The following is an 18767-nucleotide window of genomic DNA, read 5'->3' on the forward strand; positions in this document are numbered from 1 at the left end:
GAGCTTTGACAAACCTTTCACTGGAACTACCTTGAGAGTTTGAATAATCAGTTCTGGATAAGAAATGTAAAGCCAAGTATGTTTTCATTTACTAGCTGAGATTGTGTGTGGGTGAAAAGACATCTCCTGTGAGATGTGAAAGAGCCATTTACTGTAAAATGTTTCAAATAATCATACACAGTTTGAGCTTTCTAGAAGGTTTAGCTATATGGCAGTAACAATTTTTTTTTTATATAACAACATAATATATAGTGAAGATGAGGAGCTTAATCTCAATGTGAACTATGTGAAGTAGTGATCATTTTAAATGTGCCCCATGATCTCACAATCAATAATGAATAATATTATAGCACTACATAGATGAAAGCTTGTACAGTCCACCTAAAACTAATGCACAAACCTTCAGATTTTCATAGTGACCATTTGTTTCATTTCATTCCACACTCAGTTAAGGATTTGAGGTTTTCCTTTACTTTACCCTGTTTTCCTGCTCTCTCCCTAAACTGTTGGGCAGGAGTTGTGTGTCAAGCAGAATAATCAGTAGTCTACTGGGATTCCTGCACTTGGTTGTTTTGTTTGTTCCAAAACCTCTTTCAAGATGAGAGAGCAATTCCTCATTGTCTTATGTCATGGAGGAGATCCACCCTTCTCCGCCAATCACACAGGGGACCAAGGGCTTCAGCTTGACAAAATCAGATCTGACTTTTCAAGTCACTTTCTGGATGTGCCTGACTGTCACTGTTTATTTTGCTCAAACTGATGACGAGCTGGAACAGTTTTTCCACAAGTATGCTCTGCCTCTCAGTTGCATGACAAATAGTCCTATGTAAGTGGAAAGGGTCTTGTTGTTGGATTGCCAGGCATCTGTAGCAGAGGCCCTTTACTCGTTTGCATAACTGCAGCAGCGCTTCTCTCTCTGACACTTACTGGCAGTGGGATCCTTGCTGGTTCCTTCTCGAAATACTCTTGAGCCAAGCTGTATATATAATTATTATTTTGTCCTTGAAGTTAAATTCTGTAATAAGCCCAACCTTCGTCCAGTTATAGTTTATTTTAAATGCATCACATATATATATAATTTTTGCTGTAATGAATCCATATGAAGCAGCATTTAGGTAAATGTGTAAATATGTACTGCACACTTTCCTCTCGATAATAAAAACAACAGTTAAGAAAGCATCAGATCATCTTATATATATATATATATGATATCAGTGGTTTGCGGTGGTGTTTTAAAATGTGGAGGCAAAGTCCTCATTTATGTCCCTGTTACACAATTTTAAGTTAACATTACATAAAAAGAGAGACCAAATACAATTCTATTTTGTTATTTTTACACTAGCCTATGTAATGTTCTATTTATTAAAACCAAGTATAGATCTCATCAAGTTAGTGTTTTTACTCATTTTTACATTTATTCCAAAATAATAACTAAAGGCAGTAACAATTTAAACGATGTATATTATTTAACTAATATTCTGCTTTTCTTTTTAATAGTCAATTTATTTTCAGCAGTCATCAAGCTTGTACATACACACTAGTCAGTGGTCACAGACACGAAGATGTACCTTTAAAGGTGCTAAAGAGGATGTTTTGTTTTATACATTTTTGCAATATTACTTGAAACTGTCTTTACTAACTGATAAAATACTATGTATTAGGTGCACTGAAAGGAATAATATTAATATACATCATCTGTGCATGAGGTAGGGCCTTAAAAACATCAGCCCCAAACGATTGGCCCTCTGGCTTGTCAATCACTGCCGTGACGTTCCTTGTGAGAGACGAGCGCGGCTGCGCGCTCCAGTAACTTTCCACACTCCACAGGCGCCGCATGTAGTGTTTTTGTCAGGAGACAGGAATAACAAGTGCAGATTATGAGTTACCTGCGGTGAGTCCAACATAATGAATCCAAAAAACACGACACAGCGAATGCCGGTGGTAAACACTCGTGTTCCAATACTCGTGCACGAATTTTGGGAGGCGTTCCTTTGAAATTAGCTGTTAAGGAGGGGGGCTGTTCTTACGCATGCGCTCATTTCAAAAACTCAGTAACAGTCTTAGGATTCTCAGTCGACGAAAAAATCCTCTATCACCTTTAATTTCACCACGCTGATTGCTCATTAAAAAGATCCTGAGTCATCATGTTTTCAGGCCATTTCGAGTTTGATTTTGACATGACACAAAGCGGTCATATGTAAGTCACAGTTGTTTACTTCTTTTTAATTAGTCTTCCCAATAATGCCATAACTGTTTTCATTCAGGCCGATTTGACGAGAATGCGCATGAAAACAAGAGGCGGGATTTATCCCATGAACCAATCATGTCCAACCATAACCGATCATATCCAATCATAGCGCAAAAGAGGCACTGCCTTCTCTCACATGAATTTCCCCCATTCATTCTCAATTACCCCCCACTAAACCCACCACCTCCTCGGATGTATGTATGTATGTATGTATGTATATATATATATATATATATATATATATATATATATATATATATATATATATATATATATATATATATATATATATATATATAATATATATTTATTTGGGAAATATTGAGCAAGTTCACTATTAAATTGACAACATGGCTAAGCATTTCCACTCTTGTTTTTAAACAGACAATTCAGTAAATTCCAATTCAGCTTCTGTTGACCAATTTCTTTTAAATTCAGAGTCATGGACTTAAAGGGAGGCATTTCTTCATTTCTGAATTTGCAATGTTTTCCTTTAGAATGCCTAGTTCTACTACAGAGTAGAGAGCTGATTTGATGGCACTGAAATGTTTATTGAAAACATTAACATTTACTGTTCAGCAGAGATGTTTCCTCAGAGGAGGCAAGGGAAGCAGTGACTCCTTCAAAAAAAAATGGATGAAAAAATAATCCATATTACAAAAATAAAACAACACAAATATTACAAAATGTAACATTAAACAAGTGTATGAATCACTCGTGAGCAATCTAGTGAGCATTTTATTGAGCAATCAGCTTGGTGAAATTAAAGGTATACATCTTCGTGTCTGTGGCAGTGTTTACTAAGTGTGATGACTGATGATCTGAAAATAAGTTGACTATGAAAAAGAACAGTTGAGCATCAGTTCACAAATAAAATATAACTTATTTGTACTGCCTTTATAGTTATTATTTTGTAATGAATGTAAAAATGCTTTAACACTCTAACTTGATCAGATTTTTACTTAAATAGAATAATTAGATAGTTAATGTAAAAATACAAAATAGTAGAAATGTATGTTTTTATTATTATTATTATTATTATTATGTTTATTTAAGTGTAACTGTTTGGGACATTAATTAACATTAGATTTATGAAAAAAAAAAAAAAAATCCATTAAAATAACTGAGGACTGCTTCCTCATTTCAAAACACCACTGCACACCAATGGTTTTGAATGGATGGATGGATGGACAGTTCAGTAAATTAAATTCCTCTTGCTGTCATCCCAATTCAAATTCCAATTCAGCTTGCTGTTGTGGCCAACTTGATTTAAATTCACATTTATCAGTTTAAAGGGAAACAATTCTTCATTTCTGAACTTTTAATGTTCCCCAAGTTTAGAAAGCCTATTCAACTACAGAGTGGACAGAGCTGATCCCAAAGCCTGTGTGTATCTACAGTAGCTGAAAAGCAAAAGAGTTTAAAAAAAAAAAAAAAAAAAAAACACAGACGAATGGTACGGAATGAAGCTGTGAAAGAACTCCCAGTGGATGTTTCTTTTAACCAAAAAAAAAAAAATGAAACAAGGAAACTGTGAGATATTTGGTGACAGGTCGCAAAAAGCTTCTTGTAATGCTTGCCGAAGGGGACCAGGGACCGGGAGCTCTGCATCCAAACAGTGAGCCTGCAGTCTCAGATGAGAGGGCACCACTCTTGGGCCCTTTACACTCTGTTGCCTGCAAAAACTGAGAAAATGTTCTGGGTGGAGCTGAGAAATCCAGTGTCCATCATCACATCCTTCTACCACAGGCCTCAGGCTGCTCTGAGACACTGACAATACAGAGCAGAGACACAAAGGTGACGTCATGTGGACCAAAGTGACCTTCATTCATGATTCCACACGAGCGTTTCAACTGCTTGGTATTTTTATGAAAAACATTTCTTAAACAACAATTATTTATTTTTCATTTGCCTTATTAGTCCTATATTTACATAAACGCCCCATTAAAGCTGACTGTTGCTCTGAGCCTTGCTATGCAGTTACTGTACGAGCTTCTCTAATGCCATCAGAGGATTCAACCTAACATTTAGAGAACAGAGTCTTGCAACAAAATTGACTAACACAGTTCCATCCTCTTAAATTTATCATGTCTGAATTGCCACATATTCCCGTCTTACATGGGACATGGATAAAATGTTTCCCTTTTACTCTGGATGCATTCATATAACCTGCATGGAGGAAATATCCATGAATTATGAATGCACTCATACATACATAACTATGCGCAAAAGTTTGTGTCTCTTCCTCTGAATTCCATGTTGTTTGTAATGGCTTTGAATTCACAATATAAGTTTAAGTTTGGCATTGTACTAAGACTGTGTGTAAAAAGTGATTTGCAAATCTGTCGTCCCAGAAGTGTTTATTTTAATCAGGCCAGAAGAGGAGACACTGTGGAAAGTGTTGTTGCCATGGCAGTGGAGGGTCACCAGGTGAAATCTAAGACATAAAAGTATAGATTCAGGATGATGGATGAACGCAAGCACATTTGAACAAACAAACAAACGCACATTTGAATAAACATTTTTGAACAAATGGACAAAACATTTAAATTAACACACATTTTAATGAATTAACAGACATTAAAATAAACAAACGCACATTTGAATGAGAAAAAAAAAAAAAAGCATATTTGAACATACATATATTTGAATAAATGCATATCTGAATGATCACACTTGAAATAGCACAAATTAGAAAAAATAACAAACAAAGAGTTGAACGAACAAATATTTGAAATAACTCACATTTGAACAAATGAACGAACAAACATTTGGGTGAATGCACATTTGGACAAACTGACATTTGAATGAACAAACAAATACACATTTGAGCAAACACATTTAAAATAGCATATTTGAAGGAATCAAAGAAATGAATGAACATTTGGACAAACAATTAAACAATCTCGCAGTTAAACACACATTTGAATAAAAGCACATTTGAGTGAACATATTTGAAATAGCACAAATTTGAACAAAAGAACAAACAAACAGAGGTGAATGAACAAATATTTAAATGAACAAATGAACATGAACGCATGCATGCCTGTTTTTAACCCTTTTAAATCACCAAGCAATACATACTTTGGCTTTCAATTGCCTTGACTCACCAAGCCTGGATGAAGGTGAAGGATGGGCCATTCAGTTTTTCTCCTCTGCTCTTATCTTGGTGCCATGAAGAGCAGAGAGCAGGCAGAGAGTGTGAACGAGGGGACGGACCTCGTAAGCTCTCCCCTGCAGCTGCACGCCCAGCGTGCTGCACCCTCTTTGGCTTCAGATGCAATTGAATAATTTAAGGCAATTAACGCTGGCAGGGGTTAGGGCCTGCGGCGTCCATCTTTTTCTGAATCTGCTGCTGTGTGGGTCACAGGGGAATCTTTGTTGCCTCTGCTCTTGCAGCTGGCAGTGAGTGAGAGAACACTCTTACTATATCGCATCACACTGGCAGGAAGCCCACAGTCCACAGTGTCAGCCCCGCTGCTTGCAGGTCTCCAGTTTTTGGGCATTGATTTTGGCCATTTTCTAGTTATACCTCAGACATCTGTTTTAAAAACCGAAGAGGGGGTCAACAGTGCTTTAGTAGAAATTATTCTTAAAGGGTTAGTTCACCCACAAATGAAAATTATGTCATTAATGACTCACCCGTAAGACCTCCGTTCATCTTCAGAACACAGTTTAAATATTTTGATTTAGTCCGAGAGCTTTCTGTCCCTCCATTGAAAATGTATGTACAGTATACTGTCCATGTCCAGAAAGGTAATAAAAACATCATCAAAGTAGTCCATGTGACATCAGTGGGTTAGTTAGAATTTGTTGAAACATCGAAAATACATTTTGGTCTTTTTTCAAAACTGTATTCAGCATTGTCTTCTCTTCCGGAATCCTTTCCATTGAATTGATTTCATTGAATTGATTCCATTGAATCCTTTCATCTGTTGGCGTTGGTAATGTACTTTTACGTTGCTGTGGTTGTCTTGGCGATTAGGACATCCGCGACATTTTGAAGCATCGAAAATACATTTTGGTCCAAAAATAACAAAAACTACAACTTTATTCAGCATTGTATTCTCTTCTGGGTCTGTTGTCAATCCGTGTTCACGACTCAACTTCTTCTTCTTCTTCTTTCCTGTTTAACGGCGGTTGGCATCCAGCTTATTGGTGCATTACCGCCCCCTTCTGCTCCGGAGTGTGGTTCACGACTCTGCAGTGACGCTGCTGATGTAAGACGCTGCTGACGTGTTATCTGGTGCACCCGAGCTTTGTGTACATTGTTTGTATTTTGGTATTGCTATATTTTTTAAAATGGTGTTTAAGTGTGCATGTCGCAGATGTCCTAATCGCCAGAAACAACCACGGTGACGTAAAAGTGCATTACCAACGCTGACAGATGAAAGGATTCAATGGAATCAATTCAATGGAAAGGATTCTGGAAGAGAATACAATGCTGAATAAAGTTGTAGTTTTTGTTATTTTTGGACCAAAATGTATTTTCGATGCTTCAAAAAATTCTAACTAACCCACTGATGTCACATGGACTACTTTGATGATGTTTTTATTAACTTTCTGGACATGGACAGTCTACAGTACATACATTTTCAATGGAGGGACAGAAAGACTAAATCTAAAATATCTTAAATATCTGTTCCAAAGATGAACTGAGGTCTTACGGGTTTGGAACGACATGAGGGTGAGTCATTAATGACACAATTTTCATTTTTGGGTGAACTAACCCTTCAAAGCATCTTGCATTTTATTATTATTAATATTTTTTTTATTATTATTATTCTTTTTTTAATTGTCTTCATCAAAGTGTATCTTTAGAGCCAGATTTATGGAGACATAATTTCCATCAGGTATTTGCTGAGTTCCATCCGTTGACACATCATCTGTTTTAATTCCAAGGGTGGCTGTTACTTGGGGGTTTTGACAGTGTCATTTCTCTGGATGCCTCATGTTGTCTTCAAATGAGGATGAGTTTCAACTCAGGGAGTAAAGAAAACAAAAGAGTGTGAAATGAATTGACATTTGAGGTGCACACAGACTGACGGATATTTAACAACCTCCATTTTACATCTGGTCCCCTTCTCAAGTTCACTTGAATTTAGAATGATGGCAGCCCTGAAAGGTCAAACCTTACCAGATTGTAAAACACCACTAATCATCCTGGCCAGCCCATTTCCCACACTGACATCCCCTAATTTGTTACCAGCCGTCCAGCCGATTCAAAGCGCTGCCAGCCACAAGTAGTGTTTGGCTTCTCTTTTCTGCTAAATAAGAATTAGGGAGGGTGGTGAAGGGAGGTGAAAGTGTTTCATCAACACAGTTGTCTCGACTGCTGAAGAGAAGGGCACACTTTATGTAAAATTTATATGGTCTGTCTTGTAAATGTCCTTTGGATGTGACATGTTAGCTCGCCGCTTGATACCAATCTGTAAGACTAGTGTCCTGCTGTCTAAAACAGGCATCCCTTGTCTGTTCTCGAGTACTGATGAGACATGCCCGCTTCTTAACCCTCACTTCCTCTCAGAAATGGTAGACCAAGCTCATGTTTACGGGAATTTCATCTTCCTTCAGAGACAGCTGGCTTTGACTATGTTACCTGTGAATAATTGCATTACGACAGTGATAAATAGGAACAGGATATTAAACTTGCTACACGAGGCCTGGACACAGAACAGGAAAACAGACAAGGTGTGTTTACCAAGCATTGATACTAGAAGGACTGCTTTCCCAGACACAGATTAAACCTAATAGAGAGCTAAATGGGACATTTGATGGAGAATCCACATTGACAATATCATTTTCTCCAGGACAAAGTTTAATCTGTCCCCATTAAAAGCAGAAAAAAAGATCTATTGACCATGACAGAGGTAGAAAAATCAACAGCAGAATACAGTTAGGAAATAATACTATACTAAATAATGTCATAGAGCCTGTGTCATCATTGAAATATTTCCTTTCACTAGCACTTGCAAATCAATTTAATTTTCTCAGTGGTATCTGTGGTGACCCATCCTGCAATTCAATTTCCTCAAATAGTAAGTAGCCTTCTGTCCAGGCCTTGCTAACAAGATCCATATGATGTCAATCACAAGGCAGAGATAAAACACTGTTGAAAAGATAGTGTTGAAGAAAGATGACTTAGGAGACCAGACAGACAGACATATTGATAATGGGGGTTCATAAATAAGCTCTGCATGAGTGTCTTCACTGAAGCATCTCCAAGAATGTGGTACTCACAATCAGATGAATGTCAGGACCTTGAAGCAATGTCCAGCTTTCCCATTTAGAACAATCAGAAATATTCTTCCTTCAACCCAGATGGTTGGAATCATCATTGTATACAGATGCTGTCTGCATACTTTCAACTGAACAAGGCTGTGATTCATTCATAGTCTTGTGTGTTGACAGGAAGTTACATCAGCACATTTGGATTACAAAGTCAGATGATTCAGATGTACTGTTCTAATATCAGCACATGTGCAAAGCATTAGTATATACTCATTTGATGTTGACACTCTTCAGTTTAAATTGTTCACACATGTGACTATATTAAATTGCATTATTTTATTTATAGTTTTCTTTAACTATAGTTTTATTTACATATTTAATGAACTTGCAGGTCATTAAACCATACTGAACTTTGTGGAAAGTAAGTGTGAACTATGTAGCCTACCTACCTGTGTACATGTAAATTCAGGGTACTTTTGCAGGGTTCATTACATTAGTTTGCCTTGTTTGTGAATACTGAGCGTCTTATATAAATTCATATTTTTTCTCTTTTTCTTGTTAACTCTGATTTCTTGCATCCTTTAATCTCCAAGCCAATCACAGTGATGAAAATGAACAGGACTTCTAATCAAGTAGCTCCACATTTTAAATCAAGTAGCCTACATCTTAAACAAAATGAAATGTTGTAATTCATTATTGATACAATAAAACATAAATGTGCTTGAACAAATGGGGTAAAATGTACTACTTTGGTAGAAAATGAATTTTGATATAAGAGAATAAGAAAGAGACTGCACTGAATCTCTGCAAATCTCTGCACTGGAAGGGTAACCAGTGCTCGAATAGTTTAATATTTAGCGCACTTTCACCTTTTCTTGCGTACCGCCACTTTTCACATGTTGCCGGTACTTTGCCACTCTGGGTCAAAGCGTCAGTGTCTGGGTGATTGTCATTGTAGAAATTTCAAATATGATAATGATAATTCCAGCCAACAGTGGCGGCATGGGGCACCGCACGCAGCTTTCATACACAACTTCAGACTGTTCTTCATAGTTAATTTGAGGCAGTTATATGGCGTTATTTTAATGACAACATCGAGAGCATGATAATCTCTCAGCTCGCAAGCAGATTTCCATCGCTGAGTTCGCTCTCACAAAAAACTGGATGCACGCTCTCAAATTTACAATGTGCTGCTTTGGTGTGGATTAATTTCTAATAATTCAACAGACCAGAGTCAATTATTCAGATTTCAAGACATTTGTCATGTTTTTGTCCTTAAAATGCTCTTGTGTGTAGGACTAATTTCTTATGCATCTCCATGTCATTCTCCATGCATTCTCATGCCTCCAAAATGTCATTTTAGCAAAAGTAACTGAGGCTTGAGCTATTGATAGCAGTCTAATGCAGTAATTAATGCAGTTAATTTATAATTTAGTGGCAAAAAAAAAAAAAAAAGTTTTTTTTTTTTTTTTAATCCTACTGTTTACTGTTGATTTGGTCAGTGTCATTGAGGGTTTTAGATCTTTTGCTGTTGTAGGCTGTAATGACCTTTGAAATAACTGAAATCATTTGGCGAAGTGATATGGACATTGGATATGGTCAATAGTTGCCTGGAACTGCATTAGCTGTGCGTTTCCCTGAAAATAATTACACATCTTAGAATGTTCGTCAACCAATCAAGCATTCAACAGCTCTATGGTATAATATTTTATTTATTATTCTTAATGTAGTTATCCTGTAAATGTTGCCAGAAGGATGTTTATGTTTTAGACAGATGACATGGCTTAAATGTGTTTTGGACTGCTGTGTTTGCAGTAGCATATTAGTAAATACAGACTGATGAAATAATATTGCCTAATTTGTAAATGTGGACTAATTTGGTTGTTCTAATGTTAGCTAGTGTAAGCCTCCTACTTTTCATGTTATAGATTAATATTACAGTTTATTTGATTTACAAAATGTATGTTTTAATCGTCATCAACACCTTTCTTATTTATTAGTCTAAGATATAAAGTGTTGAAAACATTTTTTGAAGCTAGAGAGTTCATCTTTTTTTTTTTTTTTTTTTTTTTGAAACTCCAAATTTCAGTTGCCTCCCAATTTTTTTTTTTTTATCAAGCTTCAATGAATTGAATGATTTGTTAGTTGCAGATATTCACTGATGATCCAAAATGGTTGTTTGTGCTGATAGGGTTGAAGATCAATTGTTAATTTAGCTTAGCCATGTGTATTCCAAGTCACCTGGCGTTTTATCCAGGCCGAATTAAACACAGAGGCCACAAACAAGGTCTTGAGGCCTTGATAGATTAAACTCATTTGAGTGTCCCTGCAAGTAATTAAATGATGTAATTATTTTGTTTGGGTGCCCTTAGAGAATGTGGGCAAAAATTCTGTAGGGTTGGACAAAGTGTTTGTGTCACCTATGTGGCCACTTCAGTTATGATCAATGCCAGCGTAATACAATGTGTACTTTAAATAAGTAACAAGAATCTGGTAACTTGGTCACTTAAAATGACCAGTTTCCATCTTCCACATGTGATTCATAATACATGTTTTTTAACTGACAGTGTTGCTAGTGGCTTTACTTAAAACTTTAAATCCACATATATGGTTGACTGCAAGCATTAATGATGCAGTTATGTCTGATTGGATGTTACATAATGATTGTCTAGCTTAATAAGCCAGATGTTAACCCTTGAAATAATAATAATAATAAAAATATGTATATGTCTTTTTCACAAAAACAAAGATTCCTGGAAGACAGTAACATTTCACAGACTTACACAGAGACATATGGCTATGTTCACACACACAATTACAAATTCTCTCACTTTGATCCACTGTTACAAATCCAAATCACTATGGTGAATTTAAAAAATGATTTGAGCCATCTTGCTGTGCTTCTGTGAGGCATTTATTTCACCATCTGGTTCAGGTTCACCCTTATAAGCTTTCCTCCCTGACATTCACTATATGTTTATTTGGTAGTTTCACTCTGCTGTGGAAACTGAGAACATGACGCAGGTGTTGACAAATGTTGCAATATGCTGAGGGGGCATAAAAGACCACTGAGAAAAAGAGAACAAAGCTGGAACACTTAAAATCATGTTTTTGCCCATTTCATGAAGAGAATGCATTTACATTTAAATCTTCATATCTATGAGCTTTCTAGTTTGCGTTGAGGTAAGAGTTTAAATTATGGTTTAACTTGCATGTAGCATATGCTTATGTGCAGACAAATGCATACACTACTCACACACTAACAGCTTTTTTCTTTTCTTTTCCAGAGAGGGCACAACAGTGAGCAATCAGTTAACAGAGCCTATTGGCATTATGAACAGCAATTTGCCACCAGTATAGTTTGCATAGCAGCCCTGTACTGAGATAAAAGGACAGAGCCACCGGAATTAATCTGAACTAAAGTGACCGGTATCAGCCAGAGGCTTTTCCTTTATCCTTCCTCTTTGTTTTTTTTTTTGTTTGTTTGTTTTTGTTTTTTCCTTTTTCTTTTTCTGTTTTGATGAGTTAGAGCACAAAAGCAATGCAAATGTTGTGTATCTGTGTATGTGTGGGACAAGAGAAGCTAAAAATACATAGTTGGTACATTGCACTTACACTTAAAAGGATAGTTTGCCAAAATGAAAATTCTGTCATCATTTACAACCTCATTTACAACAGCTGAAAAACCTTTTATTTTATGAAACATAAAAGTTATTTAAGTCTAAAAGTTAAATAAGTCTATTATATTTTATTTTATTTTATTTATTATTTTTTTAAAATGATTTTTCCAATAAAAATCAGTGGTGTTTGGACCTCAATGTGTTCCTGTGTTCCATGGGAAAAAAAGCCATATAGGTTTGGAACGACATGAGGGTGAGTAAATGATGACAAATTTTCATTTGGTGAACTATCCGTGTAAGTGAATGAAGGCAAATTATGTGTCCATGCCACATATATTACACAGAAACCTCATCCAACCCTATATTTGCTCGACAAATTTTTAAATGAAATTAAAATGAAGCACAAGTGAGGATGACATGCAGCTCTCCAAGCTAGGGTGTCGGGTTCTTCCTTCCCTGCAAATAACGCTCCAATTTTTATCCAAGCTGTCTAGTGATTAGCCACGGTGGTCCAGCCTTGTCACTAAGGAAATGCCCCATGCCACTTCTTGGCATTGCAAATGAGCGTTAGAGCTTGCCAGCTGGCCCTGGATTGCTCGATCCCCTTCAGTCTAAAACAGGGATTTCTGAATACTGAAACCTTGGCCTGTTGCATCTCTCTGGTTGTTGTGGGATGGAACAACAGCAAAAACTGAAATCTGTACACTGAAAAAAAAATTAACCTAAAAATGGTAATATTATTTAACATAACTGAATCAACCTAAATAAATTAATTTAAATGGGACCTATTATGTCTCTTTTCACAAGATGTAATGTAGGTCTCTGGTGTCCCCAGAATGTGTCTGTGAATTTTCAGCTCAAAAAAGCTCACAAACAATTCACTATATAGCTTGTCAAATTTGCCCCTATTTGGGTTTGAGCAAAAACATGCCTTGTTTTTGTGCATGTTCCTTCAAAGGTGCCCTCGAATTAAAAATTTAATTTATCTTGGCATAGTTAAAGAGGTGGTTCAGTGTTTTTTTTCTAGGCTTGATTGTGTTTAGGGGGGAACAGTTTAACATGTCTTAATGCTTTGTTTTTTTGAAAACGCTGTATTTTTCATATATTTTAAGTTTATTCTACACCTCTGTTTCCACTCTCATATGAACGTCTTGTTTGACTTCCTGCTTCTATTAAGCCACTCCCTCCGAAATATGCAGTGTGCTCAGATTAATTTTCAGGTTGGTAGCTGGCCCAGTGCATCATGATTCACTGAATCATCCGGAAACGCCACGCCCCTTACCATTCGTAGTTACACGCTAAGCTGGAAATGTAAATAATGACGTCTGTATTGCTGTATCAAATTGAGCCGAATCAGACCCAGATGAAGATGGTAAAGCAGAACCTCTGCAATTGCGGCTTTTAAAAGGACGTTTATGAATGGTATTTCATTTAGTATTTTTGTCAAAGTATTTATATATGCTGTCACTGCTGTTTGTTAGCTTTCAATATACAGTTTTATCCTGATTAAAGCTTTACTGTAGCCGAATACATGCCTGAGTAGTCGCATTTTTGTAAAGGTATCATTTAATTTATAGCATGAACAACTGTTTGTCTATGAACATAGAAGTTTGTTGGTGTTTGCTGCACTAGAATTTAGCTAACTGGCTAGCAAAAACGAGTTGCTCTTTGCATATGTCCTTGATGCATTAAAAATAGCAACAGAACTATAACATTACGTTTAAAAGACATGTACAAACAATAAAACGTACTTACAGTTTGAAGCAGCAATAAACAGCAGCTTCTGTTTTTAAAGTGGGAACTGCTTCATCTTTCAGTAATAGCTTTTGTGCAAATCCAGCATTGAACTCATGTAGATTCTGGAAGCTGTCTTCAGCGCCGCATCCAGTGTAGAAAATATCACAGATTATAATGGGTTCTATTATCTTTTGACGCGTCGCGTTGCGCAGCTCGCGTCTGGTGTACACAACTCTTCCACTTCCATTTCGCTATGCCACATGGCCTCGCCCACTTTGTTGTGTGTTCCCAGGGGCAGTGTTTATGTTAATAGCAAGGGTTTATGATGTCACCAACCAGGCATTTTTGTAGGCAATAAACTGCCATAACTTTAAAAGAGAATATCTCTGTTTGCATTAAATATTCAGCGCTGTAACTTTGCAGATACTGTTTATGCTCAAGCAGCAACATTACACACTAACTAAAGTTAAAAAAATTAAATCGCATAGAACCACCCCTTTAAATAACAAGAGTTCAGTACATGGAAAAGTCATACAGTGAGTCTCAAACTCCATTGTTTCCTCCTTCTTATATAAATCTCATTTGTTTAAAAGACCTCAGAAGAACAGGCGAATCTCAACATAACACTGACTGTTACGTAACAGTCGGGGTTTACGCCCCCAATATTTGCATATGCCAGCCCATGTTCCCAACATAATGAAAGGCATTAGACAAGGGCAGGCATTAATGTCTGGATGTGCACAGCCAAATCATCAGACTAGGTAAGCAAGAACAACAGCGAAAAATGGCAGATGGAGCAATAATAACTGACATGATCCATGATAACATGATATTTTTAGTGATATTTGTAAATTGTCTTTCTAAATGTTTCGTTAGCATGTTGCTAATGTACTGATAAATGTGGTTAAAGTTACCATCATTTCTTACTGTATTCACGGAGACAAGAGGCGTCGTTATTTTCATTTTTAAAGCGGTGGTTACGTGTTTTTTTTTCTAGGCTTTATTGTGTTTTGGGTGCACAGTTTAACATGTCTTAATGCTTCGTTTTTTTTTAAATGCTGTATTTTTCATATATTTTATTTTAATTCTACACCTCAGTTTCCACTGTCATATGAACGGCTCGTTTGACTTCCTGCTTCTATGAAGCCACTTCCTCCGACATACGCAATGTGCTCAGATTGGTCAGCAGGTTGGTAACTGGCCCAGTCTGTCGTGATTCGCTGAAGCGTCCGGAAACGCCACGCCCCTTGCCATTCGTAGTTACGCGCTTAGGTGGAAAGTAAATAATAGCGCCTATATTGCTGTATCAAATTGAGCCGAATCAGACCCAGGTGAAGAGGGTCAGGCAGAACCTCTCCAATCGCAGCTTTTAAAGGACGTTTATGAATGGTATTTCATTTAGTATTTGTGTCAAAGTGTTTAGATGCTGTCACTGCTGTTTGTTAGCTTTCAATATACAGTTTTATCCTGATTAAAGCTTTACTGTTGCCGAATACATGACTGAGTAGTCGCATTTTTGTAAAGGTATCTTTTAATTTATAGCATGAACAACTGTTTGTCTATGAACATAGAAGTTTGTTGGTGTTTGTTGCACTAGAACTTAGCTAACTGGCTAGCAGAAACAAGTTGCTCTTTGTATATGTCTTTGATGCATTAAAAATAGCAACAGAACTGTAACATTACGTTTAAAAGACAATAAAACGTACTTACAGTTTGGGAGCGATAAACAACTGCTTCTGCTTTTAAAGTGGGAACTGCTTCATCTTTCAGTAAAAGTCTTTGTGTAAATCCAGCATTAAACTCGTGTAGATTCTGGAAACTGTCTTCAGCACCGCATCCAGTGTAGAAAATATCACAGATAATAATGGGTTCTATATCTTTTGACACGTCGCGTCGCGCAACTCGTGTTCGGTGTAAACAACTCTTCCGCTCCCATTATGCTGCACCACATGGCCTCGCCCACTTTGTTGCGTGTTCCTGGGGGCAGTGTTTATGTTAATAGTAAGGGTTTATGATGTCACCAACCCGAGAAGAAGTTCGTTGTAGTCCAAACCACCCGTTTTTGTAGGCTTTAAACTGCCATAACTTTAAAAGACAATATCTCCGTGTGCATTGAACTTTCAGCGCTGTAACTTTGCAGATACTGTTTATGCTCAAGCAGCAACATTACACACTAACTAAAGTTTAAAAAGTGAAATCGCATGCAACCACCCCTTTAAACATTTGCAGTCTGTATAATTCATAAACACAACTTCATTTTTTATAAATCACTCCAACAGTGTAGCATTAGCCGTTAGCCACGGAGCACTATCAAACTCATTTAGAATCAAATGTAAACAATATAACAGTATACAATACTCACATAATCCGACGCATGCATGCCGCATGCATGACGAAAACTTTGTAAAGATCCATTTGAGGGTTATATTAGCTGTGTAAACTTTGTTTAGGCACTGTTTAAGGCAAGCGCGAGCTCCATGGACGGAGAGCACGAGATTTAAAGGGGCCGCACAGCATAAATCGGCTCATATTTAATGATGCCCCAAAATAGGCAGTTAAAAAAAAATAATAAAAAAAAAATCTATGGGGTATTTTGAGCTGAAACTTCACAGACACATTCAGGGGACACCTTAGACTTATATTACATCTTGTAAAAAAAACATTGGATGGCACCTTTAAATGCAAATGAGCGGCTGCTCCCAGCCCCCTTTCTGGAAGAGGGAGGAGCTTTAACAGTTCACACTTCAACAACAACAAAACTGGAGAATCTCACGCATCCAAAATTTCAGAAATTGTCAGTAGCTGTGTTCAGCCTTACATGTTTGAACCGGAGTGGGACACTGACAGAGATACTCAGGAAGAAGTTACAACTTTTAGATTTTAACTGGACGTTTATGAATGATTAGTGGATAAGTGAGGTCTGCTTTGGACAGTTTGCAGTGAGTGCAGGACATTGGCAGGTATAGCAGATATAATTGAATGGGGCTGTGCTGCAGCGGCTAATGGAAAGGAAACAGGCTGCTGGGCTCAAATGGGAATCTTTGCCACCATACGGAGGGCTCCTGCTGCTATGGTGATATCCAGTAAATAGGATTGAGCCCAATGGGGTTTCGTCTACTGGATGCCATGGAGTCTCCCCAGCCCCTCGGCCATGTGTCACCCACTAATCTGATCACAAGAAGCATGATACCCCGAGACCACTTCTGAGGGCATACAAGGAGAATGATAACATGTTCCAACAAATGGATCACCCAGGCAATACTGATATGGTGTTAGCAGAACATCATTAGCACTTATGTCAATGATTTTCAAACATTTTTCTAAAATTAGAGACTGCTATAAGGTAATCATCATATTTTCAGCTTTTTGACATTCTCCAGATGTGTGCTTCAGGTTTATATGAATATTTTTTTTTATTTTTTTTAACAAGATGTCATTGCATTGATTTAATTATTTAGACAGTTTATAACAGTTTTATTGTTTCAAGCAATTTGGTTGTTATACTTCAGTCTTGTGAGCATAGCCCTGAAATGACATAAGGAATAAACTAGTTCCTGTAAGCTCTACGTGATGTTGATCACACTTTGATGAAAACTAGGTCTTGGCCCCAGGCAAGCATTTAATAAAAATTAGTTTATCCTACACTGTCCATCACAAATTGAGGGCTCTCTATTTCAACTTTACCAACAATAGTATTATAGAGCTTTTTCTGTTTTTCTCTCTCATTCTCATTTTTTTAATTTGTTTATATATATATATATATTTATTTATTTATTTAAAATACTGCAAGAAGTATATTTCTGGAGAAGGTTCCCTTATTTTGATCATGACTTGACCAAACTTCATGTTCTGTTCTGTCTTTAATACCAAGCTATATTTTGTAAGTCCATCAAACCTTAGCTAATTTTCTCACTGTCTAATGTTGGTGTTTCAAGCTTTACTCTGCATCAATGAAACCAGACACAAAGAATGAAAAATGCAATTGGAAATACTACAGATTTCTCTCTCTCTCTCTCTCTCTCTCTCTTTTTTTTTTTTTTTTTTTTTTTGCAGATTCATGAAGAGATTTTATTTTACAGACAGGTACAGTCAAACCTAAAAGATGCATGCAGAAATGGTTGAGAAGCACTGATCTATTACACGCCCACCATCTCTGTGTCTTTCTCACTCACTCCATCTCCCCTCATGTATATTCACAGAAAGTACATATAAATGTGTTCCAGCTTGCTTTCATTGTACTTGGGTCCTGAAGTCATAATCAGCACAAAGCCACACTAAAACTCAAAGGCCTTTCAGATAACAATACATTGCACAGCATATGCTTGTTTTCATGGTTACTATGGATGTTGATGCACTAGTAATCAAAGTACATTTTTCCAAAAAAGTAATCAGCTTTTTTTTTCTCACTGAGTCATTTGGCATTGATGAAATTATATCATGTATCCAGCTTATTGAACAATGTCCTGCTTTGCTGCAAGCCTGAGCTGAGCGAGTTAACAGCTGTCACTGTCTTAAACAAGGTGGATGAGATTTGCACTTCCTTTCAAGCACCATCCCAGAGTCACCTCAGACAGTGTCTGGGCCATACCTGTCACTCAGTTGCCTTGTTTTTTCACTAAAGTTTCCCTTTGCCAAGTGGGGGACACTCAATCGAGCCACACTGTCACAACCTATTGCCCTTCAGTCCAACTCATCCATCAATCTGATCAGAGACATGATGCACCACAGAGCCAAAGACGTAAGATCTCCGAAGAAATTAATCTGGCAGTTAGTGCTGCTACAACTAGATTCCCTTTAACAGTTTATATTGCTAAATGTCCTCAAAGCTGAGCTTAATGACTTTAAGCATATATATTTATTAAATGAGACTAAAATGAGTGGAATTTAGGAAACATCTTAAGGACTGTTAACATTTGATACACTATAAAAAG

This window comes from Chanodichthys erythropterus, chromosome 11, assembly GCF_024489055.1.
Source record: "Chanodichthys erythropterus isolate Z2021 chromosome 11, ASM2448905v1, whole genome shotgun sequence".
Lineage (NCBI taxonomy): Eukaryota > Metazoa > Chordata > Actinopteri > Cypriniformes > Xenocyprididae > Chanodichthys > Chanodichthys erythropterus.